Source organism: Rhinolophus ferrumequinum, chromosome 15 (assembly GCF_004115265.2).
Source record: "Rhinolophus ferrumequinum isolate MPI-CBG mRhiFer1 chromosome 15, mRhiFer1_v1.p, whole genome shotgun sequence".
Classification (NCBI taxonomy): Eukaryota; Metazoa; Chordata; class Mammalia; order Chiroptera; family Rhinolophidae; genus Rhinolophus; species Rhinolophus ferrumequinum.
Window position 1 is genome coordinate 48213229 of NC_046298.1, and position 14731 is coordinate 48227959.

General features: G+C 39.2%; 1 protein-coding gene across 1 annotated transcript in view; it reads left to right on the forward strand.

Moving 5' to 3' along the window:
* Positions 1–10517: 10517 nt before the first annotated feature.
* Positions 10518–14731, forward strand: part of NLRP2 (NLR family pyrin domain containing 2) — a 63200-nt gene continuing 58986 nt past the window's right edge. Inside the window, exons 1-3 of the mRNA XM_033129292.1 lie at positions 10518–10575; positions 11249–11301; positions 11390–11756. The gene's annotated coding sequence lies outside the window, so the exon portion shown is untranslated. The remainder of the gene's footprint in view (positions 10576–11248; positions 11302–11389; positions 11757–14731) is intronic.

Consider the following 14731-nt stretch of genomic DNA (forward strand, 5'->3'; position numbering starts at 1 on the left):
AAAAAGAGTTCCAAAATTTCTTTGAGGACTAGGCACCAGTGTCCATATCACTGGTGGACATAGTGATATTCAGGAATGAGGTATGCAGCACTCTTTCTAGGATGAGTTCACGAACTTAATTATCTGACCTCATATGTCTGTTGGCCATCTATATGCCCTCTTTAGAGAAAAGTCTCTTCAAGTTTTCCACCCAATTTTTTAATTGGATTGTTTGGTTTACTGGTGATGAGTTGTAAGAGTTTTTTTTATACATTTTGGAAATTAACCCCTTATCAGATGTATCATTGGCAAATATTTTCTCCCATTCAGTAGGATGCCTTTTTGTTTTATTTTAATTTATTGGGGTGAATATTGTTAGTAAAATTACATAGATTTCAAGTGTACAATTCTGTATTACATCATCTATAAATCCCATTCTGTGTTCACCACCCAGAGTCAGTTCTCCTTCCATCACCACATATTTGATCCCCCTTACCCTCATTTCCCACCCCCTTTACCCTCTGGTAACCACTAAACTATTGTCTGTGTCTATGAGTTTTTGTTTCTCATTTGTTTGTCTCGTTCTTTTGTTGTTTTTGGTTTATATACCACATATCAGTGAAATCATATGGTTCTCTGCTTTCTCTGTCTGACTTATTTCGCTTAACATTATACTCTCAAGATCCATCCATGTTGTCACAAATGTTCCTATATCATCTTTTCTTACCGCCGAATAGTATTCCATTGTGTATACATACCACAACTTCTTTATCCAGTCAGCTATCGAAGGACATTTTGGTTGTTTCCATGTCTTGGTCACTGTAAATAAAGCTGCAATGAACACCGGAGCACATTTTTTTTTTTTAAGTAAAGTTTATATGGGGTAACAATTATTAGTAAAGTTACATAGGTTTCAGGTGTACAATTCTGTAATACTTCATCTAAATATCACATTGTGGGTTCAACACCCAACGTGAATTCTCCCTCCATCACCATATATTTTACCCCCTTTTCCCTCTTCAACTACTCCCCCTTATCCTCTGGTAACCACTAAACTCTTGTCTGTGTCTGTGAGCTTTTGTGTGTTTGTCTTATTCATTTGTTGCTTTCAGTTTTATGTTTCACATATGAGTGAAGTCATACGGTTCTTGACTTTTTCTGTCTGACGTATTTTGCTTAGCATGAAAATCTCAAGATCCATCTATGTTGTCACAAATTTCATGTTTTTCATGTTCTTCTATAGCGCAGCAGTATTCCATTGTATATATGTACCACATCTTCTTTATCCAATCTTCTATCAAGGGACACTTTGGTTGTTTCCATGTCTTGGCCACCATGAATAATGCTGCAATAAACATATAACTTTATGTTCATATATCTTTATGGATAAATGTTTTCAGATTTTGGGGGTAGAGATTGCTGGATTATATGGCAATTCTATTTTTAATTTTTTTGAGGAACCTCCATAGTGTTTTCCATAGTGGCTATACCAATTTACATTCCTGAAATATTTAGATTTAGCTTTCTTTCACAAGTCAGTCAGTTTTTTATTTCTTCCAGCTTTATTGAGGTATAATTGGCAAATATAAATCATGTATATTTCAGGTGTACAACATGATGTTTGGAAATATTATGTTTGCTATATCTATCAATTAACCTAAGCAAATAGAAATTTAGGTGAAATCACATCTTGCCATGTGTCCACTCACTATTTATAAAAGGTGTCTGTCAGTTTCCTGCTTCTACACACATACGTAAAACACACACCCCCAAAACATCTCTCTCTTTCACTCTGTAAGAAGTCATATCTCTCATCCTGTTGCCAAAATTTACACTTATAATTCAGAAATACTGAAATACCAGTCCAATAAGTGTAATGATAACTAACCTCATCAATAAGCAGCAAGCACAAATTAAAATTAAAATGCCATTTATTGGAAACCCGTCTGGCAAAGAATGGAGACATTTTCACACACTCCAAGGAGAAGTGATACTTTTATTAATCAACCAAGTGGCCAAGAATAAGGCAGAAACAGGTTGTGTTAGCCAACACCTCGAAGTCCAATGTCATGTAACATTTTAACAGATGATTTAACAACCTGTGCAATGAAAAGAAAGTATCCATGATCAAGTTTGAAATGAAAAGTTACTGTTAATAATAATTAAAATACTGTGCAAATTATTGCTTAGAGCTGTTTAACAGCTTCGTATGTGTTATATCCTTTAATCTTCATAAAATTTATGAAGTAGGCACTATTATCATTTCAACTTTACTGATATTAAAAAATAATGCTCGGTTACCGTGTTTCCCCAAAAATAAGACCTAACTGGAAAATAAGCCCTAGCATGATTTTTCAGGATGACATCCCCTAAACATAAGCCCTAATACATCTTTTGGAGCAAAAATTAATATAAGAGCTGGTCTTATTTTCAGGGACAGTAGTTAGAGGATTATAATTGACTGACCCAGGATTCAAATCAAGACAGGATGGTATGACAATCAGTACTTTGAACTATTAGCTAAGCACAATAAATAACTAGCTATCTAACTAAATACATAAATAACCAAGTGCATAAATTAAAGTGTACCATTGTTTATTCACAGGCACACATATTCTAGGGTTCAGAAAATCAACTAGAAGGCAAAATGATAACATACACATTCGTGGACTCATATGTACCATGAGCCAGGCATTACATTATTTCATTTAATCTTCCTATAGCCCTATGAGCTATGTGTGCTCTTAACATCCCCATTTATAAGTGAAGAAATTGAGACTGAAATGCTAAGTGATATCCCCCAAGTTCACATAAGTCATGGGTAACAGGAAATAGGGGTGGATTTAAACAGACTTCTGTTGGAATAAGCGAGTTTGGGTGGGGTAGACATAGTCTGCAATGGTGGTTGAATCTGTAAAAGAGGAACTACATGGCCATAGCAGAGCACTGGATTAACTGATAACAAGCCACAATCAAAAATAGTTCAAGACGGCAAGCTCAGTGGCTCAGGCGGTTAGAGCTCCGTGCTCCTAACTCCGAAGGCTGCTGGTTCGATTCCCACATGGGCCAGTGGGCTCTCAACCACAAGGTTGCCAGTTCAATTCCTCGAATCCCGCAAGGGATGGTGGGCAGCGCCACCTGCAACTAAGATTGAACACGGCACCTTGAGCTGAGCTGCCGCTGAGCTCCCAGATTGCTCAGTTGGTTGGAGCGCATCCTCTCAACCACAAGGTTGCCGGTTTGACTCCCACAAGGGATGGTGGGCTGCGCCCCCTGCAACTAGAAACGGCAACTGGACCTGGAGCTGAGATGCGCCCTCCACAACTAAGACTGAAAGGACAACAACTTGACTTGGAAAAAAGTCCTGGAAGTACACACTGTTCCCCAATAAAGTCCTGTTCCCCTTCCCCAATAAAAATCTTTAAAAAAAAAAAAAAAGAAGAAAGAAAGAAAGAAAGGGAAAGACAACGAATGAAAGGGAGAAAAGTTTTAAAAAAAAATAGTTCAAAAGAATGCCTAGTGCTATTCAAACCATCTAAGACAAGCCATGGGTCTCTGCAAGTGGGCAAATGAAACTCACAGACAAGTCAGTACTGTCAACCTGAGAGGGAGAACTAAAAACCACCACCTAAATAGGCTGCTTTGAAATAGGCTCTATGAATCCTACTATTTGTGACAACATGGATAAACCTGAAGGGTATTATGCTAAGTGAAATAAGTCAGACAGAAAAAGACAAATACTGCATGACCTCACTTACTTGTATATGTGGAATCTATAAAAGCTGAACCCACAGAAACAAAGAATATAATGGTGGTTACCACGGGATTGGGTAGGGGAAATGGAGCAGATCTTGGTCAAAAGGTACAAATTTTCAGTTATAAGATGAATAAGTCCTGGGAAATCTAATATACAGAATGATTACTATAGTTAACAATATGATATTACATACTTGATAGTTGCTAAGAGAGTGGATATTAAATGTTCTTACCTCCAAAAATAATGCTAAATGTGTGAGGTGATAGAGGTGTTAGCTAACGTTACAGTAGCTATCATAATGCAATATATAATGTATCAAATCAACAGGTTATACACCTTAAACGTACACAGTGTAGTATGCATATGTCAATTACATTCCAATCAATCAATAAAAATAAATTTAAAAAAATTAGGTACTGATACATGCTATAACATGGATGAACCTTGAAAACATGTCAAGTGAAAGAAGACAGCTGCAAAAGACCACCTATCATATGATTCCACTTAAATAAAATTTCAAAAAAGGCAGTCCTACAGAGACACAAAGAAGATTGCCTATGGCTGGAGGTAGAAATGGAATAAACTCTGAATAGAAATTTGAGATCTTATTGAGGCTACAGAATTTTCTAAAACTGGATTGTGGTAATGGTTGCATAAACTGGTGAATTTACTAAAAATCATTAAATTATGAATATGCATAAATTTTTCTAGGTAGTTTTCCTTGAATCCCTTCTCAGACTCTGCAGGTTGTTACTGTCATTCTAAGCAAGAACCAGCAAATTTCTCTAATGACCAAATAGTACATTGCAAGACATTTGGTTTCCATTGAGACTACTCAATTCTGCTTTTGTAGCAAAATATCCTCAGTTCTGAAAAATTCCATTTTCTTCAGTCACAGCAACTGTAGATGACACATAAATCAATGGGCCTGGTATGTCCAATACAACTTTGTAGATGAAAACGAATTTTGAATTCCAAATCATTTTCATGGGTCACAAAATAGTGATTTTCTTCTGTTTTTTCCAACCATTTGAAAATGTAGAAAATCTTCTTAGACATTGAAGCCATTAAAAAGAGACATTAAGTTTAAGAACTCAATAATCCATTCTTATGTTCTGTGTTCCAAAAAGCTGAAACAGACAGGGTCCTAAAGCAAAGAAATGCTAGGGAGTGTGACTGGAAATTGTACTTTTAAAAATAGTGACTCCTATGTTCAAGGTCTTGTTTTGTGGCTCTAACAGATGGAGGTAAATTATAGATAGATAGCTGCATGGAAGGATGAATGATAGATGGGTGGATGGATGGTTGGTGGAAGAATGGATGATGGATGGATGGATGGATGGATGGATGGATGGATGGATGGATAGATAATAAACGATGGATGGGTGGATGGATGGATGATAGATGGATGGATAGATGACGGATGGGTGGATGCATGGATGGATGGTGGATGAGTGGATGATTGATAGATGGATAAAGAATGGGTAGATGGATGAATGGATAATGCATGGGTAGATAGATGAATACATGGATGAAGAGATGAATACATGGATAGATGAATGGATGGTGGATGCAGTATGATGGATGGATGCATGGATGAATGGATGGATGATAGATGGGTAGATGGATGATGGATGGATGGACGGATGGAAAATGGATGATGGGTGGGTGGGTGGATGGATGATGGATGACTGTGTGGGTGGGTGGATAGATGGATGGATAGATGGATGACAGATGGATGGATGATGGATGGATGGATAGATGATGCATGAGTGAATGGATGGATGGATGGATGGAAGGATGAGTGGATAGATGATGGATGGATGGATGGATGGATGGATGGATGATGGATGGCTGGCTGATGGATGGATAATGGTTGGTGAATGGAGAATGATGGATGGATGGATGGATGGACAAACGGACGGATAGATGGATGGAAGGATGAATAGATGGTGGGTAGTTGATGGAAGGATGAATGATGAATAGGTGGATGGATGGAAGATTGAGTGGATAGATAGATGGATGGATGGATGGATGGATGGATGGATGGATGAATGGATAATTAGGAGGATGGATGGAATAATGGATCATAAGATAATGGATGGTGCATATTTGGATGGATGGTGGATGGATGGATGGATGGTTGAATGATGGGTGGATATATGGATGGTGGATGATGGATAGGTGGATGGATGGATGTACAGATAATGGTTAGATGATGGATGGATGATGAATGTGTGGATGCATGGATGGATGGATGATGGATGGGAGGATGAATGGATGGAGGAAGGATGGACGGACTGATGGGTAGTTGATGGATGATGATTGGTGGATGAATGGGTGGATGGATGGATGGATGGACGATTGGAAAGATGGATCAATGGAATGATGGATGGTGAATGCATGATGGATGAATAGATGATGGGTGGTTGGATTTATGAGTGAATGGATAGGTGTAGAGATAGATGGATGGATGGATGATTGGATGGAAGGAGGGATGAATGATGGATGGATGGAAGGATGGATGGATGGATGGATGGATGGATGATGATGGGTGCATGGATGGATGGGTGGGTGGATGATAGATGGATGGATGGATTGATGGAATGATTAATGGTAAATGGAAATGCATGGATCGGTTTATGGATGGATAATGGCTGGTTGTATGGATGAATGGATGGATGGATGGATGGATGGATGGATGATGGGTGAGTGGATTGTTGGAGCAATGAATGGATGGTTCCTTGGATGGCTTTGTGGGTTAGTGGGTGGATGGATGAATACCTGGATGAATGATGGATGGTGGATTATGGTGGATGGATGGGTGGATGGATGGATGACGGATGGGTGGACAGACAGACAGATAGGATAGATACATACATACATAAATAGACAGATTTGGATATTTTCTTCTATTGTCAGAGAAAAGGAGTTTTATAAAACCACTTTTGATCTATCTGCCTCTCATTTAGAATGTTCAATTATCTTCTCAGTTCTTGGAAAACCCCTTCTCCTCATTCACAGATTCTTAAAATGCAGTCTCTACACCATGTTTTCCTATGCCCAGATCATTACCCAACAATATAAGCACAGGGGATCTGATTTGTGTGGACCTAACTAGTCAGGCTGTGATGACGCTGGTATTAAGCTTAGATGGATACTCCTGACACATGACTATGAGGGGGAAGTCCTAGTGGAAGTAAGAGCTACTTTTGAATTTGAAGAACAGTGCATAATCCTGCCAATGTCTACAAAAGCCATAGAATCAAATTAATTACAAGCTATGGATATTGGGTGTGTGGACTTCTACCAGCATCTTTGGCAAGACATGACCAATGTCTAACAGTGTATGAAACTTGTCTTAGGAAAGTGATTAATCATGCAGGTATTTTAAATGAGTAAAGGTTGTCCCTAAATAAACAGTAGCATGAGTTTGGCAGCCTTAACATCAAGCAGCCTAGCCAACCTCTGTTCTGAAGGCATAGACCTATGAGGTAATATATTGAATGAAAATGCTACATGGACATCACTCACACACATAAATGCAGGCTTGTTGCTTCCTGGCTTATGGCACCGGCCTTCAGTCATTAACTCAAGTAAAAATCTGGGGGCCATCCATCCTTATTTCTTCCCATTCCTATAAACCCCAGAAACAACCACTCATTAAATTTCTGTTTTATATCTCACAATCAGTGAAATCATATGGTTCTCGATTTTTCTGTGTGACTTATTTCACGTAGCATAATAATCTCAAGATCAATCCATGTTTTCACAAATGGCTCTATTTCATCTTTTTGAACACACAATCAGATATATAGATGATGTATCACAGAATTGTACACTTGAAACCTATGTAACTTTACAAACCTTTGTCCCCACAATAAACTTTATTTAAAAAAAATTTCTGGACGTCATGAAAACGGCAGCATTACATGAGCCTCTTGAAATCTCCCCGGGAATTTACAACAAATTGAACAACTATAACTGGCAAAAGACTCCCTGCGCAACAGACAGGAAAGACTAAGAGGCACAATACGAAAATAACCTAAAGCTGGGGAAATTGGGCGAGCAGGAGAGGAGAAAAGGGAGAAGTGTGGAGACAGAGCCATGTGGGCGGAGAATGCAGACGTAGCTCAGTGCTTCGAGCTCGCTGCATCCTGGGACTACCACAGCTGCGGGAGAGGGAAGAACTCGGACTACTAGGTCTCCACTTATGGCCCACAGGGCTGAGGGGGCAGCATATAACACGGCTGAACCCAACACTCACGGCAGAGACCTTGGAGCAAAGACTGAGGGAAAAAGGCTGAAAATGGTGGTTTAAGCCCTCACTGCCCAGCAGAGAACAGAAGCCTTAGGCACTGAGACTAGCCGCGCCCTTCTTACCCTCCCAGAGCTCGCCCCGCCCCCACCTGCCTGGTGCTAGAAGCAGAACAGTAGCAATGTCAGATCAAAAGAAGAGAATATTTGCAGTTCTCAGAACTGTGGTCTGCAGACACAGATTCGCAGCCCAACTAGTTCCGGTAAAGGGGAGAGAGCTATGGAAGGAGGACTGGATGTGGTGGTGGTCACTGCCATTGCTCTGGGCCACCTCTCACAATCCACCCCACCCCTGTCCCCACCTATCTGGGCAGATCCCTGCAGGAGTAAACAGAACTGCTAAAGCACACGGGCTCTGAATCTGGTGCAGAAGGAGCTTTAGAACTTCAGAAGCTCTCTGCATCCTCACATGGAGGCGGTGCCATATGACCCAGGCAAACTGTTAACAGAGGAGAAGCGCACCTTCCAGGGAATCCCCCCCATTGTGTGAGAAGCTGAAATAGTGCAGAGAAAACATAACGCTACAGTGTGAGAGAGAAAAACAGGCTGCAGTTGGAGAGAAAATAAGACATTCTAACAACATGTACTGGAAAACAAAAGAAAGACCTCTTCCTATCAACCTGTTGTGGACCCCACTCCTGTAGATGTCTAGGAAGAGAAATAATAAATCATTAATTGCTATGAATAACCAGGGCAACAAGACAGCTCAGAAAGAAAGTGAAAAGTCTCCAGAAAAGGAACTTAAAGATATGGAAATATGTGACTTAAATGAGAGAATTCAAGATTGCAGTTCTCAAAAAACTCAGTAAGATGCAAGAAAACATACAGGCAGTTTAATGAACTCAGAAACACAATCAAAGAACAACATGAACACTTTACCAAAGAGATTGAAATTTTAAAAAAGAACCAAATAGAATTTCCAGAGGTTAAGAACTCAATAGAAGAAATGAAGAATGAAATAGCCATCTTAGGTAGAGGAGTTGACCAGAAGGAGGAAGGAATGATAGAAACCTGCAAATGACACGGATGGAAGAAGAAAGAGACTTGAGACTTAAAAGAAATGAAAGAACTCTACAAGAACTTTCTGACTCCATCAGAAAGAGCAATATAAGAATAATGGGTTTTTATTTGCATTTCTCTGATGATTGCTGATGTTGAGCATTTTTTCATATATTTGCCATTTGTATGTCCTCTTCAGAAAAATGTCTCTTCAGGTCCTCTACCCATTTTTCTATTGGGTTGTTTGATTTTTTGTTGTTGAGTTGCATGTTCTATATGTATTTTGGATATTAGCCCCTTATCAGAGGCACTGTTTGCAAAAATCTTCTCCCATTCAGTTGTTTGCCTCTTTATTTTGTCGATGGTTTCATCTGCTGTACAGAAGCTTTTAAGTTAGATATAGTCCCATTCATTTCTTTTAGCTTTTACTTCCCTTGTCTTGGAAGTCAAATTCATAAAATTCTTTTTGAACCCAAGGTCCATAAGTTTAGTACTTATGTTTTTTTTCATTGCTGTTTATTGTTTCAGGTGTTATATTTAGATCTTCGATCCATTTTTGAGTTAATTTTGGTACATCGTGACAGATACAAAAACTCACAGACACAGACAATAGTTTAGTGGTTACCAGAGGGTAAGAGGGGATGGTGGTGGTAAATGAGTGTAAGTAGGGTCAAATATATGGTGATGGAAAGAGAACTGACTCTGGGTTGTGAACACACAATGTGATATATAGATGATGTATTACAGAATTGTACACTTGAAGCCTATGTAATTTTATTGACCATTGTCACCTCAATAAATTTTAATTAAAAAGAAAAAGAAATGGGGTGATTACCTGAAAATAAAAGACCTTTCAAAGTGAGAGTCAAGAAGCATTTACAGAGATCATTGAGAATAGATATTTGGGAATAATTAATTCAGGTAGAAGCACAAATAATGTTCCAATTAGGAGGCAAATGCAAGGGGTATTTTTGGAAAGGGGAACAATCACATCAATAGAAAGAAGGCATTTCCATTGGTGCAAATAAAAGTAATGATGCTAATTTTAAACAATGTTTTTAATTTTCAGTGTAGTAGTCATCAATCTGGTGGTCATATCTGTTTTCTTGTTGTCTTTGGGACAAACAGTTCTTTGGGACACAAGGTAGCTTAGGTCCAGTCCAAAGGTTAGTTAGCCCTATTTTAACATCCCAAAGGTTTGAGGAATAAGAGATGCCATGCAGTTCCTCTGGGATGGCAGCTCTGACTCCACTTTACAGTGGTTCCATTTATATCACTGTTTACAAGGGTCAAAAATTCGAGATTGTGATGGGGACTGGAGAGCACACAGAAACTGTGCCTTGTGTGAAGGTACTTTATAAAGGACTAAAAGGCAGATGCTTCAACATTATTTCCTCCTTTGCAGCCCCATCACATGACCAAATGGAAAAACACCAGCATTTTCTGATTGGCTTCAGTGACCATCGTGCTTCTCCTCCTCCTCCTCTTCTTGTTCATCCTCCAACATTTCAAAGCTAAAAACAGTAGGTCCTTGTGAGGGGGAGGGAAGCCTAGGCAGAGACTCCAGTAGTCCAAAATTGAAGCCTCAAAACCCAAAACCCTGCAGATCATACAGAGGAAATGAGGAGTTGCATTTGCTGGAGGCAGGAAAGGGGGGTGAGGGTGCTCGGAGGCAAGGAGGCATGGGCTGATTTGCTGGCTCAAGCTGTGACTGTGGAAACTTCCTGAGCCCAGGCTCTTGTCTGTAAAATCAGAAGATGGGGCTGGGGAAATCTACAACAGCCTCGGTGAAAACATAACCACCTCTATCTTAGTCCATTCTGGCTGCTGTAACAGAAAACCATAGGCCAGGAGACTCAAATAATATTTATTTCTCACAATTCTGGAGGCTGGGAGGTCCACGAGGAAGGTGCTGGCAATTTGGTTCCTGGAGAGGGCTCTCTTGCAGATAGCTACTTTCTTGCTATGTTCTCACAAGGTGGCAATGAGAGAGAGAGCTGGAGCTCTGGCCTGTTCTTAGAAGGACACTAATCCCATTATGAGAATTCCCTCATAATGACCTCATCACCTCACCTAAACCTAATCACCTGCCAGAGGCACCACCTCCCAATACGATCACATAGGCAGGGTTTCAGCATATGAATTAGAGAAGGAGACTCAAATGTACACCCCCTAATAACTTCCTCTTCTCTCCAGAAGCTACCAGGACAGACAGACATCCAGAGGCAGTTGAACCAATGGATAGACAGGTAAGCGTTCCCCCTCTACTAGACTCCCCAATAACCCCTTGGTCCCCCACATCACACCACCATATCATATTCTCCCTTCCTCCCTCAGGCCTCTGAAGACCCAAAGGAGGTCACCTATTCCCAGGTAACCTGCCGCGTCCCCACCCAGGGGACAGCTGGAACACCCTCCTTCTTACCCAGGCAGACCCAGATCAGCGAGTATGCAACTCTTGCCCTAAGATAAGCCATAAATTTGTACAGAACTTAGAGCTGCCTATTGGAAGGTCCTTCCTTTGGAATCACTGCTTCTAAATCTAAGACCATCAGCCAGGCTGAGGAGACCCACATTACTCAGAAGGTCCTGCTGCCCCCTGAATCTGGAGACCTCACGATTATTACCCAGTCTGTTGCAAAATCTCTACTGTAATTGCCCAACAATTCCCAAGACCCTCGAAAGTTACTGGGAAAGTAACACGGTAATTTTTCTTAAGCTATCATCAATTAAAAGAAATATACTTAAATTCTCTTTGGTGCCAGGTTTTATGTTACAGCCTAGGTGCACAGAAAAGGTCCTAAAACCATTCCTCTTGTCAAAAGTTTGGGTCAAATCTGGAAAACAACATGTTTTTGTACAACCCCTACATTTTACATTTTTACATAGTTTTTAGTGGTAAGATGTACATCATATCAACATAAGAAACACTTAAACCTGTAGAGAGTTTTCATGAGTTTATTTGAGCCATAACCGATGACAATTGCCAGAAGGCAGGATCTTAAATGTTCCAGAGAATAACAGTTTTGCAGCTTGTTTTATGCATTTGAAATTAAGGAGGGAATGTAAGGAAGATTACATGGAGGTGGGAGAAAGTAAGGCCGGAATCAGACTACAGGATAGTTAAGATTATGTGGTCCCTTGAGGGTGGTTATAGCTTATTTCAAAAGTGTACTAACGTAAATGCACTGAAACAGTGGACAGGGCCGCTTAAGGCAAAGATAAGCCTTTTACTATGAAGTTATACACCTGGGGCGTGACTACCCGCCACGACCTACCCAGTTAGAAATTGATGATCAGATTACGTTGTGAGGTTACTTTTCATAGATTTTATAGAAAAGGGAGCTGGGAATCAAGGAGGAGTGTTGAATGAAACAATACCCGGTCAGAGCTGTGTCTGAGGAAGACCTCCATGGAGACCACAGTGGAGCTGGGACTGCAAGGAAGAAAACTGAGGAAAGGGGAGTCCATGTGCAGAGTGATGAGAGAAGCCATGTCAGAGAAGGTCAGGTCTGAGCCCAGATTAGGTCACGGTCATCCTGAGCCCAGATTAGGTCACGGCCATCGAAGGAAGAAGCAAATTTTAGAGCTACAGAATGTAGCAATACAGAGGCTGCAGAAGCTGAGCAGCTGCAGTTGAGTCGGAGGAAGAAGTTGGCAGAAACATCCGTTGTGCAGAATTTCTGAAGGGCAGTTTTGCAACATGTTTCAAAGTAAAAGATGGAGGTCACATTTGACTCAACAAACCCATTTTGGGAACTTGACCTCAAGAGATGGTTACACAATGTGAAACTGTTTTCTCAGGAAGTCTCAGTTCAGTATTCTTTAAATAGCCACAAAAGGACACAAAAGCACACTTTAAATAGCCACAAAAGCACACATACCCAAATACACACAGGCGCACAAAACACTCACAAAAACACAAAATATTACATAAAAGTAGACCATGGGAATCATAAAGACAATTATGTACATGACCAAATGGAATATTATGCAGTCATTTAAATTATTCATATAATTTATATAATATCTATATCATATTTAATATACTATGTATTATACATGTTGTATATACTGTTATATATAATTAAGCCTATATTTGTATATGAGTATGTGCATATTTATATATTTATATTATATATAATATATTGTGCATGTAATATATTATTATCTATTATATATAATTTATTTATATACTATATGCATAATTTAAATGACGGAATATATATACTTATATATACTCAGAGAGAGAGAAAGGGGTGAAAATGTAAAAATGTTGTGGATATTGTTTTTAAGGGGAAACAGCAGGATACAGAAGAGCATGTTCAATCATTACTTTTGGATGGTAGGAAATAAGGATGTTTTGCTTTGTTCGTCGAATGGTACTGTGCTATTTGAATCAGGAGGATGTAACATTTCTATAAAAATAAGTCTACTTTAAAATATTCATTGCCTCATTTTTCCATGTCTACGAAATACATAACAGGAAAAAATGTAATTTTTTGAATGGATGGCTAACTCACAGCATCTATAAAAGCTAAAATATTTAGCCATTCAAAGGATTACTACATGTGATATTATTACCTAATATGGTTCAGTCTGCACAGTGTACAAAATCAAATATCTCCTTTTCTGGATTTAAGGTAATGGGGATGCTCAAACATACAACGTTTGCGATTCAGGTAAGAATCAGAGCTCTGCTCTCTCAGAAAATTAAAGCCTCAAAACCCAAACCTCATTAGAGTGTCTTTCAATGAATTCCTGCTTCAGTTTCATATAAGGAATATAAACCTTGAACACTGGACATGCCATCTCACTTTCCCTTGTAGAAACATACACTGCTATGGGAAAAGGTGTTTTTATTCTCAAGAGCAAATATTCTCGTGTGTGAGCCATATACCAATTTCTTTTTTAAAAATTAAAGTTTATTGGGGTGACAAATGTTACTAAAGTTACATAGATTTCAGGTGTACAATTCTGTATTACATCACATATAAATCCCATTGTGTATTCACCACCCAGAGTCAGTTCTCCTTCCATCACCATATATTTGATCCCCTTTACCCTCATCTACCACTTGTGACAACATGGATGGATCTTGAGAATATAATGCTAAGTGAAATAAGTCAGAAAAAGCAGATAACCATATGATTTCACTGATATGTGGTATATAAACCCAAAACAACAAAAGAACAAGACAAACAAATGAGAAACAAGAACTGATGAATAATCTTTTTAATGCATTTTTGCATTAGATTTGCTAGAATTTTGTTTAGGATTTTTGCATCTGTATTCATCAGAGATATTGATCTGTGGTTCTCTTTTTATGTGTTGTCATTACCAAGTTTTGGTATCAGGGTAATGTTGGCCTCATAAAATGAGTTAGGGAGTACTGTCTCTTCTTCAGTTTTTTGGAAGAGTTTGAGCAGGATTCGTATTAGATCCTCTTTGAAGATTTGATAGAATTCACTAGTGAAGCCATCTGGTCCCGGACTTTTGCTTTTGGGAATGTTTTGGATGACTGATTCAATTTCCTTACTGGTGATCAGTCTGTTTAGATTTTCCAGTTCTTCAGGGTTCAGCCTAGGAAGGCTATATGTTTCTAAGAACTTGTCCAATTCTTCTAGGTTATTGAATTTGGTGGCATATAGTCCTTCATAGTATTCTTGGATGATCCTT